Source organism: Choristoneura fumiferana, chromosome 22 (genome assembly GCF_025370935.1).
Source record: "Choristoneura fumiferana chromosome 22, NRCan_CFum_1, whole genome shotgun sequence".
NCBI classification, from domain to species: Eukaryota; Metazoa; Arthropoda; class Insecta; order Lepidoptera; family Tortricidae; genus Choristoneura; species Choristoneura fumiferana.
Window position 1 is genome coordinate 11,921,223 of NC_133493.1, and position 11,904 is coordinate 11,933,126.

The 11,904-nt window shown below is 43.0% G+C and overlaps 1 pseudogene; it reads left to right on the plus strand.

The window, feature by feature from the left end:
* The first annotated feature begins 16 nt into the window (after positions 1 to 16).
* Positions 17 to 11,364, plus strand: LOC141440406 (mediator of RNA polymerase II transcription subunit 20-like; annotated as a pseudogene).
* The last annotated feature ends 540 nt before the right edge of the window (positions 11,365 to 11,904 follow it).

The window sequence follows — 11,904 nt, forward strand, 5'->3', positions numbered from 1 at the left end:
ATCAGCATCAGTCAGTTGACATTAGGTTGACATTTTAAGAAGTCGTGTGTTGTTATTTACTATTTTTGTTAATTTTACTATATCGCAGATATCTATTTAAATTAAATTATTCTTCTTTGTTCGACAAGTCCATACACCGACTTATTTGACATCGTTGGTGGCAAGAAATGCTGTATTATCTGCGTTAACTCATCCAAATTTTTAATTATTATTTTATTTATCAACAAAACTGCCATTATGGGTGTGACGGTGTAAGTAATTGTCTTTTTAATAAACCGTTTAATTCAAGCAACATGGCCCATACAATAAATACCTTACAGACTAACATATTATATAAAAAAAAACAATTAGGTGGCTGGTGGCAGGTGGTAACTAGGTCCCTGGCCAACCCAGAATCCAGAGACCGAAACCCAAATATTATTAAACTACTTACGTACCTAGTCTCCTAAAAATGGTGTTATGTTGCAGTTTGCAGCAGTACCCAGTGCCAGAAAACAAAACCGGTACATATGTGATTGAACTTTTAACCAAGCGGTTATTGGCGTTAGGAGCCACTCAGCAAGGACAGTTCCTAGTCGATTGCGAGAGTTTTCTATCACATCCACAAATGGGTGAGTAATTTAAGAAATAAGGTTAAGAATAAATATCACTGGACACTTTGTATACAAGGCAACAAATAAACATGCTAAAATGTATTACTAAAATAGAACAAACATTCATAATGTTTCATACAAATATCTGTCCCTACTAGGGATCAAACATCCAGGGCTTGCTTTAAGTACACAATGTGAACATAGCTGTACACAATAAGTACACAATGGGGCACACATCCAGCCCTCAAAAAAGGTTGTGGTCACAGGCACCAGAAAATCAGTCAAGTGCGAGTCGGAGCAAGAACTTGCCCATGAACAATCATGACTCATGCCTGAACGACTTTTGGAATTTGATTATTTCCCTTTTTCCGCGCTTCAAGACATTATGATTGGTTATTTGGAGTCTTTTTGTATTTTTTATTTCAACTCCAAATTTGTTACTTTTACGGGTATCCCGTGAAACCATATCGAAAATACAAACTGAGACATGGATGCACAGAAAAACCAGAAAAAGAGACCAGTGCTCAGCACGGATTGCTGAGGACCTGGGTTCGATTCCCAGCGCTGGTCTCTTTTTCTGGTTTTTCTGTGCATCCATGTCTCAGTTTGTATTTTCCATATGGTTCAAGACATTAGCCATCCAAGCATCTCAATAGACCGTGAAAGTGTGTAGTCACAATCACAAGTCTATTAGGGTTGTTGAGATGTTATCGTCATAGCCAATAAAAGTACTTTTTTTTTAAATTTTGGCTATACTTTACGATTGAGCCAGCATCATGTCGATTTCTCTCAATAAAAAAATAAATAAAAGTACTTCGATACCAGTTTGTTGTTTTATTAGCAGCAGAGCTACAACACAATGGCGTACATAGAAAGTAAAGTAAAGTTGACAGATATGTCAGTGTCACAGACAGTTTTTTAATCAAGACCACAGAGTGCGCATTTTAATACTTAACAAGGGTTGTGGGCATTGTGCCTACAACAGTGGCTCTGCCCTTGATAGCGATAGTCTTTTGGGATCCGTAAATAAACTATTGATTAGTAAATCATGTCTGGGGTCTAATAATTGCTACCAACTAAAATATTGGTCAAGTGCGAATCTGGGTCTGGATTTTGCACAAAATGAGTTTTATACTTTATATATTTTTTAATCTTATATTTTAAAACTTTTTTAATGCCAATTTATTTACAATTAACCAGGCGCCACAAAAACTGTCCACATCCTTCATAACTCTGAACAGCCAGCATCAGTATTCTCCATCCTAGAAAGTGGTACAAAGAACATCCATGTTGTGGCCGACGGACTCTTCGATCTGTTCATGATGAAGCTAGCGCAACACTACACTTCCAAGAAACAAACCAAGATTGAGAGTAAAGGACCGAGGTTCGAACTTGGAGATTTCTGTGTCAAGCTTGGGTCGGTTATGATGAATCAGACCTTCAAAGGGATTTTAATTGAGGTATACTATAGTTTTTTTTTATATCTTAACAAGCCTTAAGCGCCTACCTACACCATAATGTGACTATGTCAGCCTCAGCCTTTTTTTTTTACAAATTCAGAAATTCCCAAAAATCATACTGTGGTCTATATCTATATTGATATTGCATTATAAGCAACAGTGTCAAATTTCATATCATATATAGATATAATTTCAAAATTTTATCCTGATCCTGAGATATAATGATATATTGGGATAAAAAGTAGCCTGTGTTATTACAGATGTTCAGTTATCTTCATACCAAATTTCGTCCAAATCCTCCCATTTTAGTGAGAAGGAGTAAAATCAGGGTTTGAGAATATATCATGATATATATCCAATGTTTGAACTACGACATTTGAATATTGAAATAATTAGCAAAACCGAATTGGGCAAGATATAGGTCACTTACAGTTTGTCCTGGCTCTATTCCTCAGTCCCAGGGACACATTTAAGACACAATCACAGCACTTTCACAGTTTTTTATGAATAATTTGAAAGAGCGCGCGCCGGCCGGCAAACATTTTTAGCTGTCAATTTTGCGAGACTCTTGGTGGTTCCGCCGCGCGGGAGAAAGCGGAAAGTTCATTCAGCCAGTATGTTTTGAAATGTGCAGGAAGTTTTAATGCACATATTACTAATTATATCTGCCCAATATAAAGTACATCCAATATATATCCAATATATATCAAATGCTTTTTTTATTATATATATATCAATACAAAAACTGGTTTAAAAACTTTAATATTGTTCAGTAATTTTTGGCTAGTTTTTGGCCTTTGTTACTGTATTTCAACTTCCCAAATGTAGATGGCGTTGCATTAGTTAAAAGATACTTTCTAATAGTAAGTTCTAATCCATGGCAACACTTCTGCCGGCGTTAATGGCGACAGTCGTGTCAGAAAAATTTCGTTACGAAAGAGTTTTTGTTGTGTTTATTCTATTATTTTTTACAAAGAAAGTAATTGATAAAGTTCAGAAACAATTTTACTTCATTTATTTTACAAATAATAATATATATGGCTTTCATACAAAATGGATACATATAATATCAAACTTTGATATATATCGGATATATGTCATAAATATCCGATATTTTGATATTTATAATAAATATCTGATATTTTTGAACCCTGAGTAAAATACACACACACTCACAAATTTTCGCTTTTATAATATTCGTAGTGTGGCGACCCCCTAGCGCCAACTAGTAAGCAAATAAAGAAACTGTACTACAGTGTGCCATCGAAATTTCCCAACTCGGGTGCATATATACAACAACCAACGCTCTTTGTTTGGACTTCAGTCCCCAGGCATAACAACTGCCTGGATAGAGATCTCTATTGTAGCCTCCCCACAGGAAGATAAATAACCCTCCTTCTCCCCTTTTTTTTCACGATCTGTTATGTGTAAGTTGATTGTTAGCGCGGAAGGAACGAGAGTCAGGAATTGGAAAACCTGATGCGAGGCACGGAGAAACGAAGGTTTCTATACGGCCTGAGGTGTAGGTATGGAGGAACAGCCACCAGCAAGAGTGGACTGTATTTAATAAAGGGGTTATGGTAGACAATCTACGTTGGCAGTCAGTGGTAGATGGAAGAGCACGCCTACCTTGAGGATCCTTGCGTAGCTCCCAGTGCACGATGTCCAGGGTCCAGGGTCCAGCGTCCAAGGACGGAGCGGACCAGAACAATCCAGTAGGGCGTAGCCCGTTCGTTTCACCACTAAACAGCACCAAGTGTTCGTAAAAAGTCTAAAACGGTGGCCACCTCAGCTTCCTTCACCAAGTAGCACTCGCGACGAATCGAGAGGCACCAAAAGATGGAACAAAAGTCCTGAATACCAATATTTTACAGCGACAAGATCATGCGCGTGTCGACATTTCTCTCGAACTCCTTCTATCTCCATGTTGGCTGGCGCTCGGCGAGCCGCGTTTAAATCCGCCAATCAGGGCGCGCTCGTGACGCGCGCGCGATGCGATAGAAGATACGTAGGCGTGCGGGGAGGGAAAAGGACATAGGATATGGTGGTTATACTGACTGCCAACCTAAGCAACTTTTTTGGAAGTAATAAATTTGCACGAAAGCAAAAGGCGCATTAAAAGCGCGCGAAATTCAAACGTACTTATTTGGCGTTACCATTTCCTCCCCCCGTTAAAGGGTTGCCTTTACAAACATTACATTATAATAAAGGAGCAAACACTCGGCAATTTATGCTTAGCTAACTAAGAATTAAAATTTAAGATCTACATATAGAGTCTGAAACTCCAATAACTTACTTATTACTACTAGCTACCTACGACTAAAATTATTGAGCAAAGGGAGCTGCAGACTTATTGACTAGGTAATGGGCATAATCGAACAACGGGGCGCGTAAAAGTACCCTTAGTGGTCCTAACAGTAACAACACGCGTAGTACCATCCTTCGACGGATGAACAGCGTCCACTATACCCAAAGGCCAAGAAAACGGTGGTATGTTGTCGGTTATAATGACAACAACTGTACCTATTTGAATAGGCGTGGTTGTGTGTGTCCACTTCGCGCGAGATTGCAATTGATGCAAGTACTCAACTCGCCATCGCTGCCAGAAACTTTTTACAATTTTGTCGAGGAGAGAATATCTCTCTTGCAAATTTAAGTTTTCCACATACGGAGTGGGCAAGGAGAGTAGTGGCGCCGTGTGGAGAAAATGAGCCGGCGTGAGTGCAGCAGGCTCTGCGGGGTCGCTACTCATAGCAGTGAGCGGGCGCGAGTTTACAAGTGCCTCGACCTGGGCTAGCACAGTCAGCAGCTCCTCGTAAGACAATATCTGCTGTCCAACGACCTTGAACAGATGATTCTTAACGAGCTTAACCATACTTTCCCAACTTCCTCCGAAATGGGGAGATGCGGGTGGATTGAATTTCCAATCAATGCGATTTTCCGAAAGTTGGTTTTCAAAGTGGGGTCGGTACTGGTCGAGAAACTTGTAAAGGTCACGTAAGTATGATCGGCAGCCAATGAAATTGGTTCCTTGGTCCGAGTACATACATTGTACTGGACCGCGACGCGATAAAAAACGCTTTAATGCTGACAAGAAATTTACAGTACTCAACTCTGTCGCTATCTCTAAATGGAGACAACGTGTCGTGAGGCACGTGAAAATACACAGCCATGCTTTGCGGCTTTTGACGCCTCGTCCACGCACTGGCGTATACTGGATAGGACCAGCGTAGTCGCATCCTGTGTGCGTGAAAGGTTTAACTGCTTGGTTGACGCGGCAATCCGGCAAGTCAGCCATGAGCGGCAAAGAAGGTCGTGGTTTTGCTCTAAAGCAAGTGTTGCAGTTGTGGATGCGATGACGGATTACTCGTCGAGCGGCGAGTATCCAGTACTGACACCTGAGTAAGGACATCAGTAGTTCGGGGCCGGCATGCAAATGCTTCTTGTGATAGTAATCAACTACCATATCCACGACGTGATCGCGACGCGGAACACAAACGGATGTTTCTGCACGTAATCAATTTTAGCATTTGTCAGACGGCCGCCAACGCGAATTAAACCGTCCTCGTCTAAAAACGGATGCAGCTTTTGTAATGTGGGAGAACATGGTTCTTTTTTTTCAAATTTTGAATGTCTTGTCTGAAGTGAACATTCTGAAGAGAGGTTATAATTTTCTTTTCCGCTACTTCCAAGTCAGATCTGGAAACCGTCGCTCTGCGCGGCAGTAATTTTAAGAAACGGCATACGTAAACCGTGATTCGCAATAGTTTTGACCAAGATGAGGTCCGCTGTGCGAGTGTGTAAAGGGGAGACTCGGCACTATCCGTAGTGACGGCATGTGCTAGTGGCTTTAGTTCAGGTATTTCACCTTCACCGACGGCATCGCGATCGTGTTCTTTTATGGGCCATTCTGTCGGATCATTCAAAACCCATGGCGGTCCCTGGTACCACAGCGGATGGCCTATAAGCTTCGCGGGCGAGAGGCCACGTGATAAACAGTCAGCCGGGTTCTGAACTCCAGCTACGTGGTGGAAGCAATCGGCGGGTAAGTTCTCAACTATCTTTACGACGCGATTGGCCACAAACGTTTGCCAGCGGTGAGGAGATGAATTAATCCAGCAAAGAACGATCTTCGAGTCAGTGAAGGCATAGATCTGATTGATTTTATAGCGTGGTTCGAAGTTATCTAACACCGTACGCATGAGCTTCGAGAGCAGAACTGCAGCGCAAAGCTCCAGTCTCGCTACAGAAGCGGTTTTCAGCGGTGCTACTTTTGATTTTGAACACACCAGCTGAACCGTCACGTCAGCTCCATTAGCGACCCTAAGGTACACGACGCCACCGTAAGCACGCTCGCTAGCGTCTCCGAAACCTAAAAGCATCGCGGTGCAACCTTGCACTACCCCGAGATGGCGCGGTATACGAATCTCGTTAAGTCTCGGCAGCTCAGCACAAAACTGTTCCCACAGTTCGACAATACGCTGTGGAGGCGTTTCATCCCAGTCACACTTAATCAGCCATAGCTCCTGAATAAGAAGCTTTGCGTACAAAATGGTGGGAGCTACTAAGCCCACGTTGTCCCACAGACGTGCTACGGTTGACAGTATGGCCCTTTTGGTACACGCTGTATCAGGTTCATTGACCTTGAAATAAAAGAAGTCCCCTACTTTATTCCAATGTAGACCGAGGATTTTTTGAGGAACACCTTTATCTATTTCGAGCTCTGTGGACGCTCGGTGCGAAGCAGGGATCTCACGCAACACGCTTTCCGAATTGCACGTCCACTTGACAAGATCAAACTGACCACGTTTGAACAGATTTATGAGCTCTTTGCTCGCAGCTATAGCCACAGTCTCGTCATTGGTCGCCGAGTCGTCAGCCATAATGCTGAAACAGACGTCATCCATATAGGTAGAGGTAGACGCTATGGTCGCCGCGATAGGGAACTGCTCACCGTCATCCGCGATAAGCTGATGCACTACGCGCAGCGCGTGGAATGGGCTCGACTTCATGCCGAAGCATACTCGGTTAAACTCATAGGTACTCATAGGGTCTTGCGGGTGAAATCGGAACAAGATCCGTTGAAAACGGCGATCGGATTCATGCACTCCTATCTGCAAATACATTTGACGACAGTCTGCGGTAAGGGCGATTTTAAATAACCTAAAGTTTAGAAGTATACAAAAAAGATCACCCTGTAGATTCGGCCCGAGTGCAAGACGTCATTGAGAGACATGCCTGTTGTCGTTTTGCAGCTCGAATCTAAAACCATGCGAAATTTCGTAGTATCCTTGTCGCTACGAATAACTACAAGGGTCGGTATAAAATATCCGACACTATTTACGTCAGTCGTTACCTCCGATAAGTATCCCTTATTGACGTATTCGCGAATGATATCGTCAAAGGCGGTACGTAACGCGCTGGATGCCTCCAGCTTTCTTTCGAGGCATAAAAACCTGCGATAGGCGGCGGTATGAGAATCACCCAACTTATACACGTCATCACTAAAAGGCAACGCGACAGTGTACCTACCACTATCATCGCGAGTAGTGGTGGTGCGAAAGTGATGTTCACATTCCAGGTCATCGCGACTGTGAGCGGGCGGAGCGGTAACCTCTTCAAGCTCCCAGAACTTCTTAAGAACTTGGTCCAACGGCGACTCATGGACGACAGCGCAACAAGCAGTTGTGAATTTATATTTATATGGGGCCTGTACTACGGCAGGAACTGAACCCATCATAATATATCCCAATACTGTTTGTATAGCGGGCGGTATGTCGGGTACACTGCTATGTACCATGTTAGGTAGCAACAGGTGCGGAAATATAGATGCGCCGAGTAGCACATCCACCGAGGCGGGCGACGCGAACGACTCATCGGCCAGCGGAAGCGACGATATGTGGGACAACATGGATACGTTCACGGGCACCGTCGGCAGGTTGTCCGTGATACGGTCTACTACGAGCCCCGATACATCAAAACTAGTATTTTCGTTAAATCGCGAATATATCTTAAAGTCAGCCGTGCCTTTAATAGATTTTTCCGCGCCGCCTATACCGCGAACAATCATGCGAGATTTTTTATTGTAGTTCAAACCCAAACGTGTGCAACAATCCTGAGTAATAAAATTACTTTGAGATGCCGAATCTAACAAACATCTAATTATTTGTGATTTGCCACTACTATCGTAGATTAACACTTGAGCGGTAGAGAGCAATATCGTTGTACGTTGTATACATTGCGCGTTTTGTATGGTGACCTTATCAGGCACGTCACTCACATGCGCGGCAATGGACGTGTTACACGACGTTATTGCGTCATTCGGCAATGGCGGCGGCGAGACTCAATAGCGGGCTGCGCGGGATGTGGCGGCGGCGAGCCGACCGCCGGGCCGGGCGACGTTTCATTATGAACTTTATCCTATGCAATAAGGTGTGATGTTTCTGTTGGCAGTTGCGACACTTTGAGTTTGAACCACAATCACGGCATCGATGTTTCAAACTTAAACAATTAATGCATCCATTATTTTCTTTAACGCATTTGAAACGTTCAACTGGCGTCATAGTACTGAACGTGGGACATTTAAAGAAATGTTCGTGTACGATATTCTGACACAGACACTTAGTAGGTATCGCGCTGGCTACGTAACTCTGAGCGTTAGGCATCTTCGCTTCGCTTCGCTTAAGTTTAGGCGGTTGCGTGTTACTGGAAGATCGCGACGGGCCTGCACTAATGCTAGGCTGCGTATTTTGATACACTCTATACTGACTTTTGATGAAATCAGAAAGATTACCGAACGTCGGCATTTTCACGTCGCGATATTTCATTTCGAACGCGAGGACCGTTTCGTCGTCCAACTTTTTTAAGGCGGTGTGTAATAACATGTAATCCGCCAGATCATTCAGATTAAGATGCTTAATTGCATTCGCGGCCGTGACAAACTTATCCATAAATAGTTGTAAGTTGGACGAAGAAGCGGGGCCAGTCATTTTAAAGTTATTTATTTGGTCTAAATAAGTGGACGCGAGCGTCCGTGTGTCCTGATACCTATCGACCAGACAGCTGACGATCAGCTGATAGTTATCAGCGCACGGCGTTATTCCCGAGAACACAGCCTGGGCCCTTGGCGACAACTTGCCTATTAAATAATACAGTTTGTCGTCATCTGACAGCGATGGGTTGTTATGCACTCTTGACTTAAAACTTGCATAAAATAGAGGCCAATTTCGAATATCACCGTCAAATGACATGAGCTCCAATGGAGGTAAAGCAGGTAATTTAGGCATGATTGGACCGAGTTCTGCCCTCGAAGGTGTTTCGCATTGTTGTATCACACGCTTAATGCGGCAGAACATTTCTTCGAAAGCAATAATTGGCTGGTAATTAGGTTTCGCGCCAATTTTATTTTTAAGCAATGTTTGATTATACTCATTAACTAAATTTTTAAACTCTGTGCGAACTTCATCGATAGTCGCGACGGAGCAGAGGAATTTCTCTAAGCTCTGAGCTCGTGTGAGCTTTAAGGGCACTTTCGTATATGTTTTGAACTAATTGAAAAAGGATATTACGTCGCTCTTCCAACATAAACAAATCAGACTCGTAATCCATGTTTAAGTCTTTGCTATCGCCAGAACTACTTTCCTTTTGTTTAGCCATAGCGACACGCGAAAATATCGTTTTATACAACCAGTGGGTATGGTCAGTATGGGTATGTACCTATATGCCTACAGAGCGGCGAGGCGAGGCGCGTGCGGCGAGCGCTCTCGATGCCCGTATACGCACGTATATATAGCTACCTAGCGACGAGTGGGTATGCCGCTCGTTTTAAAACGAAAAGGTTAGGTAGGTAGTTACCCAAACTGCTGTTACAATTTATAGTTAATGTAGGATAAGTTAGCGGTTAGATATTATGTTTTAGGATAAGTTAGCGGTAAGATATTATGTTTTAAGCTAGCAAAAGAACTAAATATTTTAAAGCACGAATGCAGTACAAAATATAACGTTTCCTTATAGTAACTTATTAAACAAATTGTTAAAACCTACGAATAGGATTTATTTAACTTATAGATAATAACCTAAACGACGGTGTTTTAGGCAATACCTATAAGGGCGGGAGTAAATGGATACGTATTAGTATTTAAACCTAGGTATCTTAAGTGTAGAACTAAACGAATTTAGCCTAAAACTAGCGGTTTTTATTTTAGGTTATGGAATAAAATACCTAACTAGATGCTGGTAGGTTAATACCTATCCAGGCTCGAAGGAACCAAAAATGTTAGCGCGGAAGGAACGAGAGTCAGGAATTGGAAAACCTGATGCGAGGCACGGAGAAACGAAGGTTTCTATACGGCCTGAGGTGTAGGTATGGAGGAACAGCCACCAGCAAGAGTGGACTGTATTTAATAAAGGGGTTATGGTAGACAATCTACGTTGGCAGTCAGTGGTAGATGGAAGAGCACGCCTACCTTGAGGATCCTTGCGTAGCTCCCAGTGCACGATGTCCAGGGTCCAGGGTCCAGCGTCCAAGGACGGAGCGGACCAGAACAATCCAGTAGGGCGTAGCCCGTTCGTTTCACCACTAAACAGCACCAAGTGTTCGTAAAAAGTCTAAAACGGTGGCCACCTCAGCTTCCTTCACCAAGTAGCACTCGCGACGAATCGAGAGGCACCAAAAGATGGAACAAAGTCCTGAATACCAATATTTTACAGCGACAAGATCATGCGCGTGTCGACATTTCTCTCGAACTCCTTCTATCTCCATGTTGGCTGGCGCTCGGCGAGCCGCGTTTAAATCCGCCAATCAGGGCGCGCTCGTGACGCGCGCGCGATGCGATAGAAGATACGTAGGCGTGCGGGGAGGGAAAAGGACATAGGATATGGTGGTTATACTGACTGCCAACCTAAGCAACTTTTTTGGAAGTAATAAAATTTGCACGAAAGCAAAAGGCGCATTAAAAGCGCGCGAAATTCAAACGTACTTATTTGGCGTTACCATTAATGTTATGTTTTTCTGTTTGTGTGTGTTACCAGTGTTGAAAATAAAGTCTTTCTTCATGTTATCCCTCTATCGCTCACTTCAGCTTTTCTCTTTCCAGGTGGAATACCGTCCATGTGTAATGGCGAACCCGTTGTGGAGTCTTCTTCGGAGTTCCTCCAGGGCCTCCTCCGCGAGCCTCGGTCCGCAGGTGTCCCACCTCAACACCTGCTCAGGCCGAATCATGAGATTACACACCATGTAGACACGTGCTTCGAAGTACCTAGAACCATTTTTTGCGACAATACAGAAAGTCACGGGACTTAGAAACGCTTAGGGATAAGGGAAGTGAGGTAGTTAAAATTTCAGCATGATATAAAAAAATTCTTTTTTTGTTTCGACGGGCTTATTGTCTAACCAATATCGTTTTCGCCATTCTTTTTTTGCCACCGGTATAAGTGAGGGAAGAAAGAGATGGTGAACTAGCGAGAGCGCCTGCTGCATTTCGCAACATCATAATATAACAACACCTGGGACTTGACGCTTAAACAAAACGAGCATAATAACCTCGACGTTCCAGTCATGCATATATTTGTAGATATTTTTTGTGAACGATCATAGTTTTTATAAGCCTATAATGGAATAAAATATTTTTGACTGTGACTGACTTATTATGTCAGGATACCATATTCACGTTCGCTAGCAACGCGAGTCTTTACTACCCGCACCTAATTACACATTAGTGTCGGCCTCGTATCTCGAAACTACCCGCACTTGCTCGCGATTTTTTCTTAGTCCCAGTGCTGTAATACATTGATGGTGAAAATTACAAACTTTGAACATATTATATTAGCAAAAACCCTGTTTAGACTGCGAT